General features: G+C 38.9%; 1 protein-coding gene and 1 long non-coding RNA gene across 5 annotated transcripts in view; one reads left to right on the top strand and one right to left on the bottom strand.

Annotated features, from left to right (window-relative positions):
* The window catches only part of ATF3 (activating transcription factor 3), a 50,443-nt gene extending 33,833 nt beyond the window's left edge, over nucleotides 1-16,610 (bottom strand). Inside the window, exon 1 of the mRNA XM_016166539.2 lies at nucleotides 16,594-16,610. The gene's annotated coding sequence lies outside the window, so the exon portion shown is untranslated. The remainder of the gene's footprint in view (nucleotides 1-16,593) is intronic.
* Nucleotides 16,611-21,144: 4,534 nt separating this feature from the next.
* LOC107521644 overlaps nucleotides 21,145-25,274 on the top strand; it is a 98,288-nt gene continuing 94,158 nt past the window's right edge. The window contains exon 1 of one of the 4 annotated variants that reach the window (XR_004955109.1): nucleotides 21,145-21,492. This is a non-coding gene — a long non-coding RNA (uncharacterized LOC107521644). The remainder of the gene's footprint in view (nucleotides 21,493-25,274) is intronic. The other 3 variants (XR_004955110.1, XR_001599614.2, XR_004955108.1) reach the window with 3 other exon arrangements.

Genomic DNA, 25,274 nt, shown 5'->3' with positions numbered 1-25,274 from the left:
CTCTCACCCATGAGGAGAGGGGACGGCTTCGCAGTGGACATTTGAAACTCTCACCAAATTAGGTTCTTTGGCACTTTCTCCAAGGTTATTCCGGGCAAGAATATCATCCAAGATTGCAAACTCATATTGATGTAGTCGTTCGTTTGTTCATTCTTTCATTCACCAAATAAATACTCCCTGAAGGCTTAACATGCGCCAGGCACCGTGCTCAGGGCTGAGGCCTCTCTGCTGGAGTTACCTCTGCCCCAGCAACTCTGCACCTTGAGCAGCAGAGAGGAAGAAAGTATGGTGGCCCAAGAAAAGTGTTCCCCCCCCCATTGACTTCCCCTGCCCCAAATAAAGTTCTACCAGCCTGATAGAGAAGGGAGTATCAAGAGAGGGAGAAAGAGAGGGGGCTGCCTGTGTGGGTCTCCCCTGATCTCTAGCCAAGCCCTGGGGTCAGAAGATAATAGAAATTCCACGAAAAGAGAGGAAGAGTGGTGGAGTGGAAATAGGGCTTGGCCTTCTGCAGCCCCAGAGACCGGAATTAGAGTCCATGCTCTGCCACAGCTCTGTGACTCTGAGCTAGGGGCTTGACTTCTCTGAGCCTTTGTTTCCTGGTTTGTGAAGTAAGGGGCCATACCACAGCAGGTGGGAACCAGGAGTAAATTAATCAATGTATGTATTTCGCAAGCTCGTTAAGGTTGGTGTTTCTTCCCATTTCTCCTAAGTTTGGTTCTCCTGGTGATGCTGGAATTACCTGCCTGAAATCACTCAGCCTCTTTTTAGGTTAAAAAAACAAACAAACAAACAAAAAAACAAAACAAAACCTCACGCTGCTCAATCTCTGCTCAGGGATTGATGTCAGGGATTTGGACTGCTGGCTAAAAAACCTGGACATTTTTCAGAAGGAGGCTTCCAGAGTCCTCAGCTTGGAAGACAGATTTTTTTCTCCCAAGCTTTTTTTCAGGCATTTCATTTTACTGACTCTCTTGTGACATGCATGGCAAAAGGAGAATCTCATGACCAGCATGTTTTTTTCTCCGGCGCTAATGACTGTGACTAAAATAGGGCGTTATGGGGGAGAGCCCACACAGCCCTCCCCTTGGAGAAGTTCAAAAGGCCGCACTGCTTTACAGGGGTGCAATGGATTTGAGAGCTGTTGGTTGGTGACCCTAGTCTTTATAAGCCTCAAATTGTGTAAGTGAAAACGCACTAATGCAAGCTCAGAAATACAGAATTTATGGGGTTTGAGAAAGAGGCTGGCTGGGTACTTTTCAGAGGATGGTGTAAATCGAGGGTTAAAAAAAGTGAGGGCCACCAGATAACGTGCAGGATGCCTCGGTAAATTTGAATTTCGGATAAACAACAAATAATTTTTTTAGGATAAGTGTGTTCCAGGCAATATCTGGGACATACTTATACTACAAATTCTTTGTTTTCATCCCAAATTCCCATTTCCTCTGGGCATTGCGTGTTTTCTTTGCTAAGTCTGGACGCCCTATGGGGAGGAGGGAGTGGTAAGAGAGACACTTCGCTGGCCGGAGAACATTGTGTTCAGGTTCCTCTCACACATTTTAGAAACTCTCTCTTATTCGGAAACCAGTGTGCTTTTTATAAACTGCTTTTCTATATTCATTAAAAGAGGACTCTAACATTCCATTTGCTGAGTTCTAACGGTTATGTTCTTAAAAATAATAAAACTGTATTTCCTTAGGCATATTTAACTAAATTCCTTATCTAGAGGCCATGTTTGTAGCAACTTCAAGTGTCCATGTAAGATAGTTCACATGCTTGTTAAGTATTATTCCTCAGGGTGCTCAGTAATTATTTTATGCTTTTATTTTGTATGGCTTGCATTTTCATAAGATAGGCCATATTTTGTTTATGCCCCCTCAAATCATTAATTATCATACCATAAAGTGTAATATGTATAGCAGTGCAACTATCTAAGGAACCACAAATATATTTCGCCTTTTAAATTCAATAAAGCATGCTTCCATTGGCAGCAACAACAGCGATAACAACAAAACAATACCCCTAGGATACCCGGAAGGGATGCCATGGGGCTAATGCACTTCACTCAGGGCACCACCGAACTTTTCTTAGGTATCTACTAAAAATCAGTTTTTCTAGTCATTGATCTGAGTTCTTCGTTTTCTGGTTTTCTCCTTCAATAGAGCTATGGGGAGGTGACTGCGCTTTCCACTAGAGGCACACACATCAACATGGGTAGGAGCAGAAGCCCCACTAAAACACAGGGCCAAGAACTCAAAGAACACCATCGGCATGGGCCACTTCCTGTCAGGGCCAGCAGACCCATATGCGGAGTTGTTGCCATCAGGGAGTTACTGGGGCATAGAAATAATGTTGCACGTCATCTTGCAAAAATTAAACTATGTCAGGTCAAAAGTTTTATCTTCTCATCTCCAGAAAGGGAACCATGACACTTTTTAAAGTATACATTATATTTCTGAGGATTCTAGACAATGATGCAATTTTCTCAGAAAATTGAAATACCGCAAACATGGGATCATTACTGACTCTTAATACATTTGTCCTTAGTAGTGAAAATAGAGTAAAAAAAAAATCAGTTATCATATTTACTTATTAAACTGGAAATTGGGGAACAGTAGTGAAAAAAAGAGTTTTCTTTCCGCAACAGAACTCAAAATCTGTGGAGTAGAGGGATACAAGTAATTAATTGTATCCATCAGGATAGCTAGGTGATGCTGTGGTAACAAATAACTCTACAAGTCTCAGTTTCTTAAAACAATGAATTTGCTTTTTATTCATACTACCTATCTGTCAGAGTGGGCTGAAGATCTGCTGTTATTCTCACTCTGGGACCTAGGCTGATAGAGTAGCCATCATGTGGATAGAGTTTTGCCATCCAGCCGCAAAATGTTCATTTTATAGGAGAGGAGTTCTAGGTTCAGAATGAGTTCTAGGTAATTTAGCTAGGCGACGAAGCAGAGCCATCCTGACACCAAGGTCTTTGAGCTCTTAAACCAGTGTTTCCTTCTATAGATACAGGTCATCCTCTGCACTAGGCTGACCACTCTCCAGGGGGACTGGGAGTAAACAAAGCTCCAGGTTCAACTTCAGAGGGATAGTTTGTGACTTGTTAGCCATCAATCACTCATTTGTCTTCTTATGGGTTGACACTATTGTATGCATGGGGCATACAGTGGTGACAAAAAACATACATATTCCCTTTTCTTATGGAACTTATGACTTTATGATGGTGCAGGTAAATGGAATTAAGTTTCTAAGCTTGGGGGAAAAGTTTTAAAAACCACTCCAGAGAGCTACCTAGGCTCTAGCTGCTAGAATGTGCAGGCCTAGGAATGCAGGAAGATGCAGACAGAGCCTGCTGGTTGGGAATGAGTTAGTGACTACATCTTCTGTGTCCCTTATCATCACCATTCAGCAATGACCCTGAAATGCCACCAGAAACTCTGTTTCAGGGCTGGGGAACTGGAGGGCTGGGTATAATAGTGAAAGAATGTGGAGGGGTGAGTGCAGAGTAAAGAAGAGAAAGAAAACAAACAAACAAACAAAAACCAAACAAACACAACTTCCATTTGAAATGAGCCTGCACACACAAACTCCAAAATACATGAAGATCCTAATGCTAAAAAAGACAGCCAACAAAGTCAGTAATGAGGACAGGATTTTACTCTACACCGAAACTAATTTTATAGACCAGCCAAACTAAGACTTTAGAGTCAGGGCATTTGAAAAGTTGAAAGAGATGGATAAAAGAAATTATTGGAAATTATAAAACAAACTAGACAAACAATACCCCTCCCCCCCAAAAAGAGCCAACTAAAAATCTTAGAAATGAATAATGCAATAATTGAAATTTAAAATGCCCTGGATGGGAAAATGTCTGGACTGAATAAAGCTGAAGAGCTCAGAAGAGAGGTAGGAAGGGGTGCTGAGGACCACACCTAGAGTCCAGGCAGAGAAGAGAAAGTATTAAGGGATATGGAGGTTTCATGGAGAGATACCAACTGCCTAATAGGAATTCTGAAAGAAGAGAAAGGAGGGAATGACAGGCAGTATTTAAAGACATAATTGCTGAGAATTGTTCAGAATGGAAGACTTTAAATCAAAAGGACATTTGAGTACCAAGCATTGAAATAAGAATGAACCCATATCTAGACATGTGGTAGCAAAATTGCAGAACATAAATAAGGAAACAGAGATAATCAAAAGGTAACAGAAATAAAAAATGAATTAGCTAAAAAGGAGTGAAAATTTCTTTGATAGCAGCTTTCTCATAGATAATAGTAGATTTTAGAAGGTAAGTAAGGGTAATATGTTCAAAGTGCAGAGGGAAAATAATTGTCAGTCTAGAATTCTACATCCCTCCCCCCCAAATAAAGATGTTTCAAACATACGAGACCAAGAGAATTTATCATAAACTATCAATCACTCAAAGAACTACTTAAAATATTATAAATACAACTATTGGTTATAAAAAACAAGTATTTTTATTTTTAAAAGGGTGAAACTACAACTCTGGAATAAAAATAAGATGGGAGTAGAGTTCGATAAGTATTGAGAAAGTGCTAGGGCTCTTGTGCTCAAGAGAACAATGGATACTTAATTCTTTAAAAACATGCTCTGTAAAAAAAATCAAAAAATCAAAAACAGGACAATAAATCAAGTGATTAACTTAAGAAATTAAGCAAAGAACAACAGAGAAACCTAATTAAAAATGAGGAAATAATAAATATAAGAGAAAAAAATTAAATATTATTAGGGAAGATGAATAAAACCAAAAGGTGGTTTTTTGGAAACAACTTACAGAAATAGACAAATGCTGAGAAAAAGTGATTAAGAAAAAAAAAAACTAAAACAGAAAATAGGAATAAAAAGGGAATAGAAATAAACAAAATGAAGATGTGAAAATACATTTAAAACACTATCAATAACTTTAGGTCTATAAATATGGAAACTTGGAAGAAATGGATCATTTTTTAAGGAAAACATAACATTCTAGTAATTTATTCAGATGAAACCAAAATAAAGCCTTAGCCATTAGAGAAATTAAATTGCTAATCCAAAGATGCAAGGCCCAAATAGTTTTACCAGGACTTCAAAAAAATAGATAAATGCTGTCTGAAAATAAATAAATAAGTAAATAAATGTTTCAGAGAACAGGGAGAAAAAGAAAGTAGGTTAACTGACTTACTTTTTGAGATACGAGGACAGTACAAGAAAATTATAGTTTAATTTTACTTTTCATGTAGATACAAAATCTTAAAGAAAATATTGTGACCAGTAGGATTTAATATACATCAAGATTAGAAAACCTACAAAGTCAACAGATTAAAAGAGAAAAAACTTTTTCCTTTAAAAAAATTTTAGTATCATCTTGGTAAATGCAGAAAGGACATTTGATAGAATGCAGCATTCATTTATGGTTTCGAAAAAACCTTTGCAAATTAGGTATAGAAGGCAACATTCTTTATTTGACAAAGGCCATATGTCAAAATTCTACAAGCAAATATTATACTAACTGCTGATATTTTTGAGACATTTCCATTTAAATCAGGAATGACATGAGGATACCAGTTACAAGCCTCTTTTCAGCATGGTGCTGAAGGTCTTAACAGAGGCAAAAGGAAGAGGAGAGAGAAGTTGGAAAGAGAAAGAAAACTGTTCCTTTTTGGAGAAAATATGGTTGTCTACATAAAGAACTCAAGAAAATTCACAGAGAAACTCTTAGAGCTAAAAAGTGTTCAGCAAGAATGCTAGTTACAAAAACCACACAAAAATTAATAGCATTTCTAACAGTAATAACTAATTAGAAAATATAATAGGAAATAAAAAGACCCCTACTCACAAGAGTAAAAGAAATTATATGGCATTCAGGTATAAATTGTGTAAGACCTCTATGCAGAAAACTGTAAAAGTATTATTGAACAATATTTTTTTAAAAAAAGACCTAAATAAGTGCAATGAATTACCATGGTCATTAATTAGAGTACTCAATAACAGAAAAAATCAATTATCTCTATATTCATCTATAGACTTATTGAAATTTTCATTTTAAAAATTCCCAGTGTATGTGTATGTGTGTGCATGTGTATATTTATATGTGATTCTTATAGGTTAATTCTGAGATTCACATGAAAGGGACAAGAAAAGAGAATTTTGTAGAAGAAGGTAGTGAGACTTGTTTTATTAGATACGTGGGTATTAAAAAGACTATGATGATACTGGCCAGGGGGATAAATATACAGATGAATGGAATAGAATAAAACCCCAGAAACAATTTATACACATGAGGAAACTCTATATACAACTAAGGTAGCATCACAAAGCACAAGAATGGTGGGACCAGGACAACCGGTTATCCATGTGGGAGAAAAAAGAAATTAGATTTTTTCCCTTCACCAGCCTTAAAGATTACAGACCGAAATGTGAAAAGCAAATGTTTGCAACTTTTAGAAGAAAATGTGGGAAAGATTTCTTATATAAGATACAAACATACAATCAAATAAGAGGGATATATTTGATTATAAAAAAGGAAAAGGTATTTGCAATGCATAGAAGCAAAACCAGGAGATATATTTTAAGAAGCAGAAATTACACAAGCTTAAATTTTTTATCGTAAGGCAATAAAACTATTAATGGAAATAAACAAAATATAAGGACAGAAGAAAAACAAAACAAAAATTAAAGTATACAATTTTGCATATTTGTCCCATAAATGCAGAATTAGTAATTCCTTGGCTTAAAGCTCTCTTTATAGTCAACATGCTTGGTGATATGTATCAAGCTTGATATTTCATAGCTACTATTTTAAAAAATTTTAAGTTCTCCCAAATTTAGCAAAATCCTATTTATGGGAATATTCTTTAGAATTCATTTTGTTTAACCCTTCTGTCTTATACTTGAGGAATCTGAGGCCTTTACGAGGGCTAAGAAAACTTTCCCCATGTCTTCCAGGTAAGTAGAGGCAGAACTGGACCTAGTAATCTGCTTACCTGACTTGAGCTCAGTGTCTTTTCTGGTAACTTTGTAGAAAAAAATTTTCTCTTACATTGATATGACTGAAATAATAAACATGAGATGCTACTTAATAAGTGTATGTGAAATTTTTCAGTATTACAAGCTACTGTTGAATGAACTTGTGTATATGTTTGGTTTTATTGTTTAGGTTTGAAATATCCCCCATATTGGTAATAAATATACATTATAAAATGTACTGTATTTTTAGAAAAGTATTTTCAAAATGCACTATGCAATGATAGGTTTTGATATCGGTCACAGTCTAGGCAGCATCTGTGAGCCTTTTAACTGCTTTAAATATCAGGAGATACTCTAATTGTATAGGAGACTTTTAATTTCTATTCTTTGTAATTACTATGTAAAATGTGACCAGATTATTTTACTACCAACAGTTACTTTAAAAGAGTCCAACTCTATTGACTGATAATGCATGGATAAAATTGTCTTCATTCCTTACATGTTTAGAAATTTTTGCTTTGTCTGCCTGCTTACTTGTGTGTATAAGCACTAGAGAAATATGCTGTTGTGAATACTAAAATCACAATGAAGTAACTAAGGCCTTAAGTTATACTTGATGCTGAATCTATTACCTTCCTTCATTGTTTCTATAATTAATGTACCTTAACTTTGCTCATTCTGGTATTTACAAGAAACAAATTTAAGAATTGTATTCTGAGTGTGTGGTATGTTGTCTTTAAAACAAATTTTTACAAAAAGAAATGACATGGGAAAAAATATGTAAAATTCAGAAATTTGGGTCAAAGAAAAATAATATTCTTAATTTATCATTCAAGTATCTCAGCTCAGAGATTCTCCTAAAATTAATACTATCTACTTTGAGAATAACTTTTGGATTGTAATCATTCAAAATATGCCACTTCAAAAACTAGTTTTATCAATAAGAAAAAAGAAAACTGTTTATGGAGTATATCCAAAATTATGATCTTTTGTCACCCTCAAAACATTCAAGTAATGGTTTCCCTAGAGCTTTCCACTTTCCTGGTCAGTGGTTTGGTGTGTGCACAGATTTTTTAAAAATGGCCTTTATGAGAGTTTAGGAAAGATCAATGTTTGCCATATGGAAAAATAACAAATTAAGATAAGTAAGTGATCTTTATTTTCTAACTTTCAAAGGAAATTAAACTATTGTGTAAATAAATAAGCTGTTTAAAAATGTGAAAAAAATAAAATATAAGAACATAAGTTAGAAGATAATTAAAATAATAACACACCATATCAAAAATTATGAAATATTATCAAAATGTATTAAAAGGTGAAATTACAGTCTTTATGTTCTCATTATTTTCAAGAAAAGGAAAAATGGAAGTATTCAACTAAAGGTTTTGAAAACAATACAATAAAATCCCTAGGGAATGAAGAGAATGAAGAATAAAGGTAAAAACAAAACTAGATGAATTAGAATATTTGTAGAATTAATTTTTAAAAATCAATAAAACAGATAAATGTTTAGGATAGTTAAGAAGAAAAAAATCCCTGTTGATAATATAAAATTAGCAATTAAAAAAGGGGATCCAACATCAGATAAGAAGGAGGTATTTTAAACATAAGATAATACTTATGACAATACTTATTGCAAAATTGTAAGTTATGAACTTGAAAACCTATATGAAATGGATAGTCTTCTGTAAATATGTACATTACCAAACTTAGAAGTATAAAATCTAGGCACACTAATCACAGCTGAGGAACCAGAAAGAGAAAAGAGAGAAAGAACTTCCTCCAGAAAAAAAAAAAAAATGTCTAGGCCTAAAAACCTTATAGAAAAAAATCTTTCAACTCTTAAGAAATAGGTAATTACTATGCTTCAATAATTACTTCCAAACATTGAAAAATATGGAAAGTTTATTTAATTTACTTTTCAGAGATAACCCTGAGGTCAAAACTTGAAAGACAGTTCAAAACGAATAATAAAATTGTCTTAAATTATGAACACAGAGAAGAAAATCCAAAAACAAATAACTGAATATCAGAAGAATAACCCCAGAAGGGATTAACCTAAAATGAAAAGGTTTAATGTTTTAATATTTGAAAAATCCAACAGCATAATATACCATATTCACCAGCTAAAAAAGAAATTCCAAAAGAGATTCTCAATAGATGCAGAAAAGACCTTAACATTCAACAGCTAGTCCTTATTAAAATAATGATTACAAATCCAAATCACCTTCTTAAAAAGCATTTCTTTCAAACAGTTCAAACCATTAATAAGAATAAAATACTAAGGCAATATCATTAAAATCGGGAACAAAATAGAAATATAGTTTATTGCCATTTTTATTTCATTTTGATCTGGAAGTTCTGATCAATAACATAAGATGCATGTAAAAATAAGATGCATAAATATTAGAAGGAGAGAACAGATTTAAAAGTATTTGTAGATAATATTATTAAACTGGAAACTCAAAAGGATAATTCAACTAAAAATTATTGGAATTTATTAGTTCAAGAAAGCTGCTATATATACAAAGGAGACACAAAAGTCAGTAGCTTTTTTATATAAGAATATCATCCAGTTAAAAAATACAATTTAAAAAATCAAATTTCAATAGCAAAAATTAACAATGATGACATCGAAAACCTCTATTAAATGCCTTATAATAGCTTTAATGAGAATGTGAAGGATTCATATAATTAAAACTATAAAATATTACTGAAAAATGTAGAAGAAAATTCGAACATTAAGTTCTATAGCAATGATGTCAGTGTTTTTCAAATTAATTAGAATGTTCAATATACTGTCAATAAAAATATCAACAAGATAATTTTCAAACATCATTCTAATTTTACTGAAAGAACAATTAGGTATGAACAGCAAAGAAAATATGGAACATGAAAAGGAATGATGAGACTGTTCCTGCCAGGGATTAAAACATTTTTAAAAAGTAAATATTAAAAAAACAGTGTGACACTGACAAAAAAAAAATGTACAAATGTACAAATATTGCACAGGATAAATATTCTGAGATCATATTATACATAAGAGCTTAACCTATGATAAAGAAAACATCATTAATCAGTGGGAATAAATTATTTAATAAACTATGCTGAGGTAATTGATTGTTTAAAAAAATAAATTTAGAGATTTACTTCAAATCATAATCAAAATTAGATAGATAAATAGATGTAATTAGAGATAAAATACAAAACTATTAACATAAAACTAAAAAAAAAAAAAACTAGAAGCACATGAAAAAATGTTCAATAACTTTAGATACCAAGGAAGTGCAAATTAAAACTACAATAAAACACTGAACAGAATGGCTAAACTTACAAAAGACTGACAGCATCAAATGTTTGGAAGGCTACAGAGCAACTAGAACTCTCATGCATTTTTGTGGGAGTAAAATGGTACAACTACTTTGAAAAATTCCAGCAGTTTCTTTTAAAATTAAACATACATCTATTCTATGACCCAGGAATTCCACTACTAGGTACTTTCCCAAGAGAAATGAAAGCATATATCCATAAGATGACATGTATAAGAATGTTCATAATGGCTCCTAATTGGAAACAGCCCAGTTGTCCATCAATAGAGGAATGGATAAATAAACTGTAAAATAGACACATAATGGAATACTACTTTTAGCAACAAAAAGAAACTCCTGAAACACACCGACACAGATGAATTTTTAAAACATTATGTTGAGTGAAAAAAACTTTATGCAAGAGTTCATTCTGACTGATTCCAGATGGTTCCATTTATATAAAGTTCTAAAACAGGCAAAACTAATCTATGATAAAAAAAAAATCCACTAAACTGAAAACTGTAGTTGCTTCAGGGGTAGAATAGGGTGAGGATCTAAAAGCAAGAGACATTAGGGAACTTTCTGGGATGATGTTTATTTCTTTTACACACGTTTTCACAGCTTTATTTAAGTATAATTCATATACCATGCAATTCGCCCATTTAAAGTAAACAATCCACTGGCTTTTGGTATGCTCATATATATATGTGCAACCATCAACTCGAAAAGAAACCCATACCCTTTGAATTTCTAAATCTTAGTAGGTTTATGCATTTGTCACAACTCACTGAATGATCCACTTAAGATTTGTACATTTCACTGTAAATATGTAAAATACGTAAACTTTACCTTAAAAAATTTTTATATTAGAAGAAGACATGAAATAAATTTCAAAGTTATATATGGCAAAGGTCATTCCTCAGAAAGGAAAATATAGATAGATTTGATTACTTCTCATCTAAAAACTTTTGTATGTCCAAAAATATGTAAATAACTCAAATTAGAATGTAAATATCAAACCAGAAGATTACTATTTTAAAACAATATATTAGACAAGGTCTGTGTCTACATAACTGATATATGTACAAACCATTCTAAATTATTACAAATCTTAAGATACTAACAGATACGTGGGCAAAGGCTCTGAACAGAAAATTCGGAAGTAAGAAATAAAACTCGTTAATAAACAAAGGGAGAAATTTCTACATGTTTACAGAAATTTAAATTAAAATTATATCAGAAGCAATACATATATATCAAAGTCTGTAGGATTTGTAACTCTGATTTATTTTCCTTTGAGAAATATATTTATTCTCCGTTGAGAAGAGATATTTAAAGTAAATAAGAATGAATGTGGACAAAGATTTAGCTACAAGAATTTATTACTGCACTACTTGTAAAATTGACAAATAAGATATTACCCAAATGTATAACAGAGTATTAATTAATTACAGTTCAAAAGTATTAAATTAACTTAGAACTCTTATACAACCATTAAAAATTATATCATAGAAGAATATTTAATGACGTGGGAAGATGTTTATATCTTGAGTTTAAAAAAAAGAAAAAGACCAAAAACTTCCTTGAGCCTGTTAGGCCGACCCTTTCCCTAGACCCCTGCCATGGGCACACACATGTAGCTTCTGTCAACTTTCTCCCTTAACCTTCTTCCTCATTTCCCTTTTGGAAGCTGTTTCAGGAGCAGGAAACAGGCTGGCTTGAGAATTAGGGAGAAAACAAAATAATTTGATAAAATGAAAACAGGAAGAGTACAAAATACTGTTTTGGTTAACTTTTTTTAATAGGGAAAAAGCCTATGTGCATATGATTAAAAATGGAAACAGTCAAAATATGCATACAACAAAAAGTCTCTAGTCCTAAATTTCCTTCTAGATATATTTTTTAGAAAGACATCTACCAAAGGCAACAAACAAAACACAAGAAAATGAAAAAAAGGAGGGAAGGAAAGATGGAGGGAGGGGAAAAAATAGAAGGAAATGGAAAAGAAATAAAGAAAGAATGTGGGGGGAGATTAGAATGAGTTTATTCTGTGAGGGTTCTAAACAACCAAAGTTTATTTTAGAATACATGGTTAAACATGTGGATCTCAAATGTTCAGTAACCTGCTACTAACTTAATAACACTATTAAGTGACTATTAAATTATTTATACATATTTATACGATAAATAAATCAGGATCAAAAATGAGGTAACTGTTTACTTGACAAGATGCCTTAGGGAATCGTGACTCTGCCACCTAAACCCGAAATAGGGTTCCTAGCCTGAGAAGCATTTGTGAACCTGCCGGAATAGTGTGCCTATAGGATGTGAAATGGGGACTGTCTGGTGTGCAGCTCTGATGTAAAGAACGTGGTGGAAGTTGAGAGCCTTGAGATGCCCCCGAGCCTGGATTTACCCCACTGGAGAGTGTGCCTGGGGCAGAAGCGCCAGGTGACAACCCCTGGGAGCGCACACGACATTTTCTTTCCCGTCACCATCCTCAGATATTTGGGAAGGGGCCACAGATCCTGACTCTCTTTAACAACCGTTTTGGATTGATCGGCCATGAATGTTCTGCTTTAAATTTACTTCTCGAAGGAACCCTGAGAATACTGTTTTAATGGTTGGGAAGAAGAGAGATCAGTCAATCCAGGCTGTCCACAAAAAGCCCAGCTGGGCCTCTGAGTGGAGGGCCAGTTAGTAGCCTCAGGGTGTCTCTTTCTCTGGGGGCCACCCCTTTTCTCCATGATGCAAACATTGAACATTCAGAGGTTACAAACTCAAGGAATGAGATCTGATACAAATTAATTTTTATAGCTTCATCAAAGACATTCTCAACTGAACAGGAATATTTTTGTATGCGATTAAGCTTGGTCGCCTAAAAATAATTATCGATTTATTTATGAACAATTTATAAGGGAGCTCATGATTAGGTCATGAGTTTTTCTTTGCGTGTATTTTTTCAAAATGTTATTGACCACTCACCCTATGAATGACTTCTTGCTAGAAGCTATAAGACAGTTTATCAGATGAGAAGGGATATTGAGGGGAAAAAAGGCAACATAGGAACAAGAATGGAAGGAAGGAGTTCACTTAGGGATGGAGAGAGGAAGGAAAAGGAGACAGAGAGAGAAGCCAAAGCAGAAACGGAAAGAACAAGAGAACAGAGTCATCTGTTGCACAGAGAGGATTTTGGAAAAGGCGATAGCTATACTTATGAGGCCTTATCAAAATTTAGAAATACACCCTAGCATATAAAATCGAGTGGATGTTTTTATCATGAAAAAAAGGGCAGGATTAATTTTTCATGACTTCTCCTTTTCTTTTATTCCTTTAAACACATATCAAGAATGGGACTTTTGTTTTTTTAAGTTAATCCAGTCCAACTATTTTTCCTTCGCCTGCCTTCACAGTGCCCAGACATCAAGTCGATTTTATTGTCATTACACCCGCAGTGAAAAATTTGAGTTCACGAATCAGCAGGTGAAATTGAGCCTGACGGTTCTCCTGATTTACCTCCAACATATAACCAAATCACTGTGCTTTTCAATGAGCCTTTTCTAAAAGAATTTTTGAGTTAAGTGTTGTACTTTCATCTGGTTTTAGCAGTTAGCTCCCGAGGATACGAGCAGTTATTTTTCCTTATGAGGGCCAGCACCTTTAGTAGATGTGTCTCCAAGCATGGCCTCACTCGCTGAGCTCCCTATCCAGCCCTGGGCCAGGGAACTAAATGCAAGAAGAGCAACTGAACAGAAGAGCAGGGTTCCAGTGTTCAAAGCTCTTATCTCTTTCATTAATTCTGCAAATATTTACTGAGCACATACTACTGGCAGTCTCCCAGTTAGACTTTGGGGGCGGACTGGTGGGCAGACACTGTCCCTGCCTTCCCAGAGCTCAAGGCTCTTCCTGTGAGATGGGCGGAGCAAGTGTTATTAATGTCCCCATTATGAGACGAGGAAACAGAGGCAAAGGACAGACCTCTCTTCTCTCCTGAGGTCTAAATACTTGGCTCATTGTCCTCAGTGACTCTCGAACTTTTCTCACACTAGTTCCACAAAGAAACTTTAACTACACAGTCACCACCCCCATGGGCTTCTGCTCCCCACCTTTAAAACTGGGAAATTATTTGTTCCTGTCCCTGCCTCAGAAGAAGCAGCACATTTCTTCACACGACTTTAGACTAGTATTACAATTATTAATTCTGGTAATAAGTCAGCTTCAAGAAATAATTTGCTGAAATCTGTAAATCCATCTTTCCCCAGAGTTGGGTAAATGAAAATAAACACCATAAAGGGTTTCTCATAGAAAACGATCGGACATCCAGGTATTCAGTTAAAGATGCTAGGTCTGGATCCCTCCTCGGGGAACTCTGAGGTCACCAGTCTTTCCTGTCTGAATCCTTTTCAAAGAAGAGGAGCCCAGAGAGAAAGAGTGTTTTTCCCCGAGGTCATTTTCTTATTCCTTCGCTCATTTCAGCTGTGAGCAGCTGCTGGCTCCTTCAGTGTGCTGAAATGCTTGCTGCTTTGTAAACATTCTCTCTAATACCGCACATTACTCATAGTTTGAAAATCACTGACTCCCGAAACATAATGATGGTAATGTCAGATGAGTCAGCAGGTCAGCACGCTGCTCCTATGGCACCCGCCTCCTGCCAGCCTCTCCACCCTCCGCATCTGGGGCTTCCAAAGTAAAAAAAAAAAAAAAAAAAAAAAAAAATTCAAAAAGAGAGAAACCCCTTTTTGATGGGAGGGAAGAGAAATCATGCCTACAGCTCAAAGAACAGCTTCAAAGGAGTGGTCAATAACATTTTCCGGGAGCACGCAAAGGGAAAGTTGAAGTAAAATCTTTAACCCTGTGTTAATTGATTTATGTGAAGAATAAACAGGAATTTGGAGAGTTTCTCTAGAAAATCTGTGATTTCCCCGAAGGGATGAGTTGAGACAGATCACTCCGGTCAATACACAGCTGTGATCTGTCATGTCCAGGGCTCCCGTTCGAGGTGTTTTCACACCCGTGGGAGGTTCACGGTGCAGGGATACGACCTGAGCATCCACAGGAAATGGGAGGCTGCTCGTTTGCACTGGATTCCAGACCTCGGCAGAGCTCCCCACTGCCCTCTTTGCTTTGGCGCTGAGCCCACTCAGACTAGAGTTTGCAGCCACTCTCCCGGGCTGTTTTCAGCATTGTTTACAACCTCTCAATTGTTTTTGCTCCCTGAACTGCTGGGAAATGACCAGGAACTGAGCAGGACAGGGCTAGAGGTTTTCATGACCTGGCTGACCACAACCCCCACCTCCTCATGCTCCCAGCCCTCTTCACACTCCAACCTGCCAGCGAGTAACCTCAGCGGTCCCCTTTGGCTCACCTTACCCTACTGTCATCGCTATGTCACCCACGTCTCATAAGAACCCGTCTCTGAGATTTGGAGAAGTGATGACCTTGTGCAAGGTCACACACCGAGTGGCAGAGCCATACACGCAGACCCCAGACCCTTTCTACTCTGAAACAACAGAACATCAAATCCACACTTGGAGAACTGGAGCGTGCCGGTTAGGGTTGGAATGGCTGCGAGTGCACATATTTTTACAGACAAGAGGAGAAATCAAAACCTAAAGAGAGGCAGTGACTTGTCCAAGGTCACACAGCTCAAAATGTTCCAGAACCAGTTGCCAATCTGGGCCTCCTGACCCCTAGCCCAGAGCTTTTCCTCTCTAATCTCTACTTCCTCACTGGACACAGGAGGAGTCCACACTCTTCAGTGAACCTGTGCATTTTACACTGTTGATTCAAAACATTCTATTTCCAAAGTACAAGGCTCCATAAGAGGTAGAGATGTCAAGGAGCAGAATACACTGGAAGGAAGGGGTTAACCAGATCTAGTGGCTTTCCATTATGATACGACTAATCAATACCCCAGATTAACTACAGCACTGATCAGTGGTATCTTCGAACTATGGCTTCATCCTGGCCAGTTTCAACAGCTGAGATGACATTATCGCCTCAGTGGGGTGCGCATTTGGTTCCACCGTTATCATGTACCTTATGAGAGGTTAAATACCAAATCCAACCCAAAAATTCTGCAGCGCCCTCACCCCAGGCCTTTTCAATCCCCCTTCCTTGGGCCATTTCTTTGGGCGCCATATAGACATCATGCATCTGGTGCGCAGAACTTCTCACTTTCCCACCCCACCACAGGGCGATGCATACCCCCGGCCATGGCAGATGGCCTCCCAGTCGAAGTCTTCCCGACCAAACACCTTTCTCCCATGACCTCTTTCCTGCTTGGCTCCAAAGGTAAAGAAAAGTCAAGACTCACATTTTGAAGCGAGGTGCCGAAAATCCTTAGAAAACTGTGGAACGTCCTATTTAGAGGAGGCTTTCTCCCCTTGTCATGTCTTTCAGGCTGATTCTATCGAATTTATCCTGGAGATGTGGTTGGTTAACAAAAACTGACCCCGCCCCTGCCCCCTAAAGCAATCAACAGCTGTTACTATATTGAGTGGCAATATGATGTCATAGCATAGGTGACTAACCCACCGAGGCTTCCCTACGAGCCATCATCTAAATATGACGGCCTTCCATCATCCTGACCTTTTCACAGGAGAAAGCTGAGTGAGGGGCTTGACCCTGCCTCCTAGTGTTCAAGTTCATGTCTGACCTTCTGTAGCCACCATCTCTGACTGAGCATTTGAGGACACACATGCCTACTCCCACATGCAGATTTTCTTCCTGGCAGAAGGTCACTTTCACCCAAGTCAGCTTTCCTCCACTGGCCTAACTATGAAATTAGTAGCCATCAGAACGTTTAATAATCACAGTCATTCAGAAGGAATTGGGGAGAGGGTTTGTATATATTTATCATGCTCTATATATTCCAGATATTGGGTTAGACTCTTTACATATAGTTTTTCATTTGATTCTCAAAACGCTCTGAAGAAGGCATTACAGTCCTGTGGAGTAAGGAGAAACTGAGGTCAGAGTTACAGAGCTGGTCATGACGGGGCTCTGATTTCAACTCAAGTCTCTGTGGCTCCACAGTGGACCAGACTCTGCATATAGAAAGGTGTAATCATCTCACCTGGATTTTTTTTTTAATTGACTTTAATTTATAGAGAAGTTATAGGTTCATAGCAAAACTAAGTGGGAGGTACAGAGCTTTTTCATAGACCCTCCTGCCCACACACATGCACGGCCTTCCCCTCTGTTGACACCCCCCACTGGGTGGTACATTTGTTCAATGGATGAACATTCATCGACACATCATTATCACCCGAAGTCCATCATTTACAAGAAGATGCACTCTTGGTGTTGTGTGTTCTGTAGGTTTGGACAACTGTATAATGACTTGTATCCATCATTATAATATTGTACAGAGTATTTCCACTGCCCTAAAAATCCCCCATGTTCTTACACTTAATAATATGCATTAAAGATCCTCCATGCCTTTTCAGGGCTTGATAGCTCATTTCTTTTTAGTGCCAAATAATTCCATTGTCTGGATATACTGTGGTTTGTCCATTCACCTACTGAATCACCTGGCTTTTAGAACTTCATTCTTGTGTGGATCATATTGAACGTAGAGATGGCCACAAGGCCTTGTCATCCTCTTCGGGACCACATACCTGCCTCCTCATTCCTGCCGTCCACGCAGCTCCTTTGTGTGTGTGGTGGCGGGGTGCCTCTTTGGCATCCTTTGTCTATTTCAGCAGCCTGGGAACCAACTGTTGCTCCAGGATGAGCTGTAGGGCCGATGAGAGGAGAGCTCACATCTGCATATCTACCATAAAATCAGGATATTTTCTTTTCCCTCCATGACAATTACATTCTCATGTTTGTCCTTCAGCTCCCCAAACAGTCATTTCTAATATGTCTCACCAGTTGCCATATGGAGTTCTCTCTTTATTCTATCCCTCCAGCAAGTATTTATCGAGTAACTACTGTATGTTGATTCTAGATGGGAAGTCGTTAGAAGATATCGAATGTGTTTACATAAGGTTGCATGTGGAGTCACGCCCATCACAACACCCTACTCCATTAATAGATACTTTTTGGTGGGGGGGATGGTGTGTGTGCACATGGAGATAAAGAAAAGACAAACAGAGCGTGGCTGAAAAGCCTGTGAGACCACCTGAAGTATTGCTACCATCAAATTATATGTATTATATATAATAATATATTATAATTACATTATTATTAGTTAAAAAACTTTATATAGCACTTTCTGTATTTTGGGACCTATCTAAGTGCTTTTTACATAAAAGGTAAATCTACTAGTTGCCTGAAAATGCTGTACAGGCTAAAGTATAAATAGATTAAAGAAAGTTTCAAATAAATTCCTGGAGGGCAGATCTTTAACTAGTTATTAAAGTGGAGTTAGGAATAACCAGGGTGCATTCCTAACCAATGAGAATGATGTCACGAAGGGTAAGTGCTATAATCCTGCCCAAGCCATCTTGGTGCTCTGTCAGATGCAGGTATTTAAATGGGACAGAGCTCAGGGCCCACCCAGCGCTGACCCAAGGGCCACTGCTTGGCAATTAGTAGGGGACCCCTGAGCTTCCGCTGTGCTGGAAGGCCGCCAACTGGCTTCTTCCCAACCCTTCCACCTCTGTCAGGCCAGCAGCTGCGCCTGTCGTCCACCTCTCTCGCCCCGCCACAAAAGCCAAGCTTTGCTTTCTGTCATCCAGTGAGTCACCAGCACGGTTGGGAACAGCCCCAGGATTCCTGTTCCTTTCTTTGCTGGGCTGTTTGCTGAAGATCACAATCCTTCCACATTAGTGGACAGTTACACTTATGGCTCTTAATGATATTTAATGGGGCTCCTGGGACAGGAAAATGATGGGAAGTAAAGGCTGGGAGGTAAAAAGACAAAACTTGAAATGACACGTAAGAACTGGATTACTGAAGATTTAAAAATGGCAATCCAACTCATCGTGTCATTCCACTGGGAAAACGGTTCCTAGGTCTGAGGAGGAATAACCACCTCACCTATCTGGAGACTGGATGGGAGAGAAAGGAAAGGGGAAGTGGGAACAGGGGTCCCCAGAAATTGTGTTCCCCAATTCTTTCCTATGCCTTCATCTCTATATTTACCATTTATCTTCCCTTCCATCACATATGACATATTACAGTTTACCATGCACATTTATGCCCACTGTTCGACCTGAGACTTATAACACAGGTGTGATCCGTGGAAAGAGCAGTGGATTAGAAGTCAGGTGACACTACCTAGTTAGGGACACTACCTAACAGGCCATGTGACCCCAGACAGGTGACCTCACCTGGACCTTAGTTTCTTAATTATAAAGCAGGGGCTAGCCTGGTTGGCCCGAAGGTATCATACTGCTAGGCTTCCATATCTGTGTGTCCAGCCCCAGTACAGAGAAAGAAGCTGCTGCCCCAACAGCCGAGATTTTCTTCATTTCCTCCCGAGGCTGTGGTGGGAGCACGCACAGATGTTTGTTTGGTCACAGGCTTCAGGAAACATGGCAGAACAGGAAGAGCAGTGGGCGGTGACTCCATCAGCAAAATAGAGGGGACAGGAGCAGAGAACACAAAGAAGACAGTTTGATGGTGGCTGGAGACTGAGTACAGGGAAGAGGGATTAGTTTTAAATGCCTCCAAGAGGCAGGCAGGGGAGAACGGTCCCGGTAGACCTGGCGTGTGTAGCTGTGACTGTCAGCCAAGGACCAGTAATGATTGTTAGAGGATAACAGTGACAGCAGCTCGCCCACCAGGCTCCATTTCCGGTACACATGTACCACCATTTTGCTCAAAACTTTGAGAAGCTGTTGCTGTCTCTAATTTATTTTTGGTGTGAACATGCTGGTCCAACTGGAAATTTTCTGTTGCTATGTAGCGAGGGGATTATAATGGGGGAGAAACAAGGTATTTCTTCTGCCAGGTGAGGATGCTTTAAGCGGGATGGCCTCTTTAGTTTCAAGAGAAGAAACAGAGAATGAAGGGTAGGCCTGGCAAGGCTGGGACTAGGTGAGTGAGGTGCGGAAAGTGCCAACCTCAAGGAGGCACTTGTTCTCAGGAGGAGCACCTGACAGTGAGCTCCTTCTCATTTGTCTTACCCTGAGGCCTGGCCCCTCCTTTTCTGGGGATCTTCTGACATGGAGTGGGTTACTTGGAACTGGTTTGTGTTGAATGGGAAAAAGCTAGTTCTAGGCTCAACACATCCAGAAGAAGACATACATTTCATAGCCCACTTTATCACCAGAAACATAGACTTGGGGTCCAGCTGATCTGGAAATGACTTCCTGTTTGCTATTCTTTAGCCATGTAACCTAAGGAAACATACTTAACCTCGCTGTGCCTCAATTTCCTTCCTCATTGGTAAAATTCCCATTAACACCAACTCAGAGATAGGAGGATTACAAGAGGGGAAAGAGAGGATGATGAAAATACCTGCCATATAGTAAACCTCAGTAAATTGTTAGTTCCCTGTGAGGCTGTGATAATTTTGAGCGGTCAAGTATCAGACAGGGTTCCTGCTTATGGAAGCTCCCACAGGCAACATTAGCATAAGAGGAGGATTTGGAGATCAGTTTACAAATTGCACACTCAGAGAGTTAAATAAGTCATTTCTGGTCATACAACTGATGACAGAGTTTGGACAGTCCAAAACTGATAAGAGGGCCAAGCTGGCCCAAGATGATGGATCATGTGAAGTCAAACCACAGCCTTTATCTACCCGCAGAGATGTATGCTATGGGGAGGAGCTGTAAATGAAGGACCAGAGTGTCAAGGGCCTTAGAAAACTTTGACGTTTGGGTCAGGATCAGACTCTGGTTAATCAAGGAGGGCTTCCAGGAAGAGGTTCTGCGGTTTCAGGGAACCCTCGAGGCTCAGTTGCTCTCCTTTTTTCATCATCATCTCAACAGTTAACATTTCTCTGCACAAAGGGATATAAGATGGGCTCTGTCTCTTCAGTCGGCTGAGTGGTCTTCTCCAGATTTTCCATCATCTGAGGCCTGTTCCCTTTAAGGCATTGAAGCTCCGTGAACGTTCTAGGGTAGCCTCCCGGCCTCCCCGAGACGCGCTTACGTCACCCTTCGGGGAAGCGGCTGACGTCAGCGCGTCCTCGGCGAGGGGGGCGGGGCCGTGACTCACCCGGACCGCGCCTCCGGCCCCGTGCGGCGGGGCGCACGTGAGCATGCACTGCGCTGCTTCTAATTTAAGCTGCGGCGGCTCTGTGGGGTCAGGCGAGGTAAAGGCGAGCAGAGGGGGCTAGGGGGTTGCAGGCGCGGTTCTTTCAGTCCTTTGCTGCCCCGCGGTTGGTCCGGGCCGGGCCCGGCCCGCCTGGAGGTGCTGGAGCGCTGGAATTCCCGAGGCCGGTCCCGAAGGGCCCTCAGCTCGCCTGCCTCAGAGTAGGCGCTCAATACTTCTCTGAGGTTCGCTCCTGGACGGCGACTCAGGACTTCTCAGGGGGCCAGGGTTCCGTAAAGTTTCCCGGTGAGAGCCGGGCAGTGTGGGCTGAAGTCAGAACGGAGGTGGCCCGAGCCCGCCGGCGCCCATCCCCAGTGGACGCGTGGAGCTCTGGCTCAGCGTCTCCTGGCTGCCCCGGCCTGGCCGGCGTTGCCGTCAGCACGGGTCGGGGTGCGGCGCCCGGGACCCCCACTGAGCCGGCGAGTCCGAATTAGGCCTGGCAGTGGGAAGAAACGCTCCCTACATGGTGTGAAGAGCGGTGGCCGTTCTAGGGTCAGGCCAAGCACAGGGGCTTGAAGGTCACTAGTTGAGAAGCCAAAGCTGATGCCACAAAACCCAAGTGCTCCAGCCGGAGCCCGGGGCATACCAAGGTGACATTCCAGGAAGCAGATAAAAGCTTTGTTCTAGAGAAAGTAGTGCCAGACATCCAGTGAAATCCACACTCTCCCAGTCTTTGGCAGAGAGGGAGTGAGGAGCGATCTGGAAAGTTCTGTCAGCGTAAAGTGAACTAATTTTGCCTTTGCAAAGTGGTCTGCCATGTCACAGTGACCTGTATTTTGTTGGTATGGTGTTTCACGGGGTTTGTCTCCGTAGATGAAAGGTGTTGGACGTTTCAAAAGAATATTAAATATAAAGGTGAACCGGAGTGTCAGATGGTAGTATGGGCGCGTTTTTTGAAAAAACTTGTGTCCCTTTCGTTGAAATGGAAAATTGTGGAATAAAGGTAGCATTGAGGATGATGACATGGGTGAATAACAGAAATCCGTAAATCCAAACGTGTAATTTTCATTTGTGTTTCAAAAATACCACACTGGTTGTTGGAAATTGGAGATTTTTCAAATATAAATATTTGGAACTGTGAGTTTCTAGGACTTTTTCCTCTTTCAGAATCCATTTTAACAGTTTAAAAAGAGGACATATAGTCTAACAAATACATCCAGAAATATGTATATTGTTTTATATTGTTCATATAACAACAGAAGTCTATCCTAATTTTGTATAGTTGCTGCCACATTTTCCTTAATGCCTATTTTAGGAGGGTCTTAATTTGAGCAGGTGTGAAAGATAATCATGTTTGCAAACTGAGCTAATTTCCCTTTGGGTTATTGTGTGTAATGTATAAGAACTTTAACATAAAAGTCCTCACGTTCAGAAGTTAAGGATTTTAGTCCGGAAATTGAATTTTTGCTTGAAAAATACTTAACCTTGGAGTGGGCCACCTGCATCCTGTAGCATTTTGGTGAAGTCTTTCTTCTCTGCCCCCAAGTTGTACCTGCTCTCTTTGAGCTACATCTATTTCTCAGTTATTGTTCACTACCTTGTGATTGTTTGCTTACATGTTAGTTTCACCCACTAGATGAAGCTCTTGGGCCTCAAACTAGTGTCTTTGTCTCTCTATCTGGCATCTGAATAGTGTTAGCGTGTAGTAAGCTACATTTTTTGTAGCATTTTGTTTTATTGAGTAAATGTAGATTACCAAAACCAGATTGCACGTTTGGGGAAGGGGGGTGGGGTTTATAGTTGAGAGGATGGAACTGCAGACTTCTATAGCTGGGCTAAGGGAAACAGTTTTCTTCTTTCCAGGCCCACCCTATCCTTCTGCACTCCCACAACTACCATCACCCATGAAGAAGGAACCAAGGAAAATAAAAGCAACCAAACATTATTTGAGGATCTAAGTGGTGTGGTCTGCTTACATTTAAGATGGTAGAACTTCGTACTGTTCTCAAGGCCATAACTATAATCCACACACTGGTATTCTTGTCACAGTTGGCTAGTCTTCACATTTAAAAAAAAAAATAGAAACTTCACAACTTCTGCTGATTCTGTGAATTTAATTAAGACTGGTTGCTAAATGGAATGTTTACGTTTGAAGTAGAATCAGTTTCTGCACAATGATACTTCATGCCAACTCTGAAAGATTTAAGGATGTAAAATGAGATTGTACTTATTCCCTTCCTGAGAAGTTACCGTTGTCAGAGGGGCATTCTTACAGTAACGCTTTTTCTAACTAGAACTCTAAGAAAGATTGATGCCACTCTCAATTTCATGAAAGGCTAATGGCAACAAAAGAAGTTGCTATCAAAGATTTAGTTTTGAAAATAAATAGGTAGTATGTTATAGTGACTAATATTTTCAGTAATAACCTAGTACCTCTGCAGAATCCTAAATCAGAGATTCCACACTTTTGCATTCACAGTGTTTAAGTCAGGAAAGAGTTTGGAAAAGTTTTAACAAGATTTTAATTAGGGTTTTAGAAAGTTTTAGAATTTTCCCATGCAAAGAGGTTCAAGAGCTTGATGAAACAGAAATGGAATGTCTGCGTTCGAAATAGAATCAGTTTCTGCACAAAGATACTTCATCCCAACCCTGAGAGAAGACTAAAGGATATAAAATGAGATTGTACTTATTCCCTTCCTGAGAAGGGGGATTTTTACAGTAAAACTTCTAGTCTTCTCTATTTTCGTGAAAGTTACTTTTTATATTTCATCACACTCATGTACCTCTTTGCATGGGAAAATTCAGCTGAACTTTCTAAAACCCTAATTAAAATCTTGTTAAAACTTTTCCAAACATACGTCACTCTTTCTTGTCTTAAACACTGTGAATGCAAAAAGGTGGAATTTCTGATTTAGAATTCTGTAGAGGTACTAGGTTATTATTGAAAATATTAATCACTGTAACATACTACATGTTTATTTTCAAAACTAAATCTTTGATAGCAACTTATTTTGTTACCATTAGCCTTTCATAAAATTAAATGTGGCATCAATTCCAGTTTGCTAAGAGTTCTGTTTAGAATTTAAAAGTTGATCTCATCAAAAAACACCCTCACAGACACACCCAGAATGTTTGACCAAAAATCCCCTGTAGCCTAGTCAAGTTAATAAATCAACTATCACACAGGTCTATTTGATTTGCAAAGCCTATGCGCTCTACATTATGTCACAATGTCTCCCTCCCATTCTGGGATTCCCAAAGTACCTTTAACCCTGGGTCTTTGTCCTGCCATCTGGAAGGTCTGTCAACATTCACCCCACTCACACCTGACAAACACCTAATTAGTTCAGGTATTTAAATATCAGTAACCAACTCAGAATCCCCTTCCTCAAGAGCGCACACAATACAGCCATTTCCTTCCTTAGAATAACTTCCCGGCTTTCTAATTATACTCCCAGCTTTCTGATTTTCTATTCACATAACCCTTTGAAGTAATTCCCTCCACATTAGCAAATCCCACCTGACTTCTTGTTCAGTCCTCTTCACTGACCTCTTTGAAGGGCCTCCAGCCCAGACGGTACCGCCTGGGGAGCCCACGAGCTTCCCTTCTCTTAACTGCCTTCTTAGGGACCTGCCTTTCTTACTATTCTTAACTCACTCTTGTCATTATTGTCACTGTCATTTAGGACTCTAACCTTTCTACCCTCTACCCCCAATAGAAGCAACTGTCATTGCTGGTACCTCGCGTGGTTAAGACTCGTGAACCCACATCCCAGGGAACGCTTATTTAAAAATACTTCTATGACGTATGTACTTTTAATAAATATTGTTTATTAAGTTTAT

This window comes from Rousettus aegyptiacus, unplaced genomic scaffold (genome assembly GCF_014176215.1).
Source record: "Rousettus aegyptiacus isolate mRouAeg1 unplaced genomic scaffold, mRouAeg1.p scaffold_m13_p_17, whole genome shotgun sequence".
In the NCBI taxonomy this organism is placed as follows: domain Eukaryota; kingdom Metazoa; phylum Chordata; class Mammalia; order Chiroptera; family Pteropodidae; genus Rousettus; species Rousettus aegyptiacus.
This window is presented reverse-complemented; position numbering and strand designations above follow the sequence as displayed.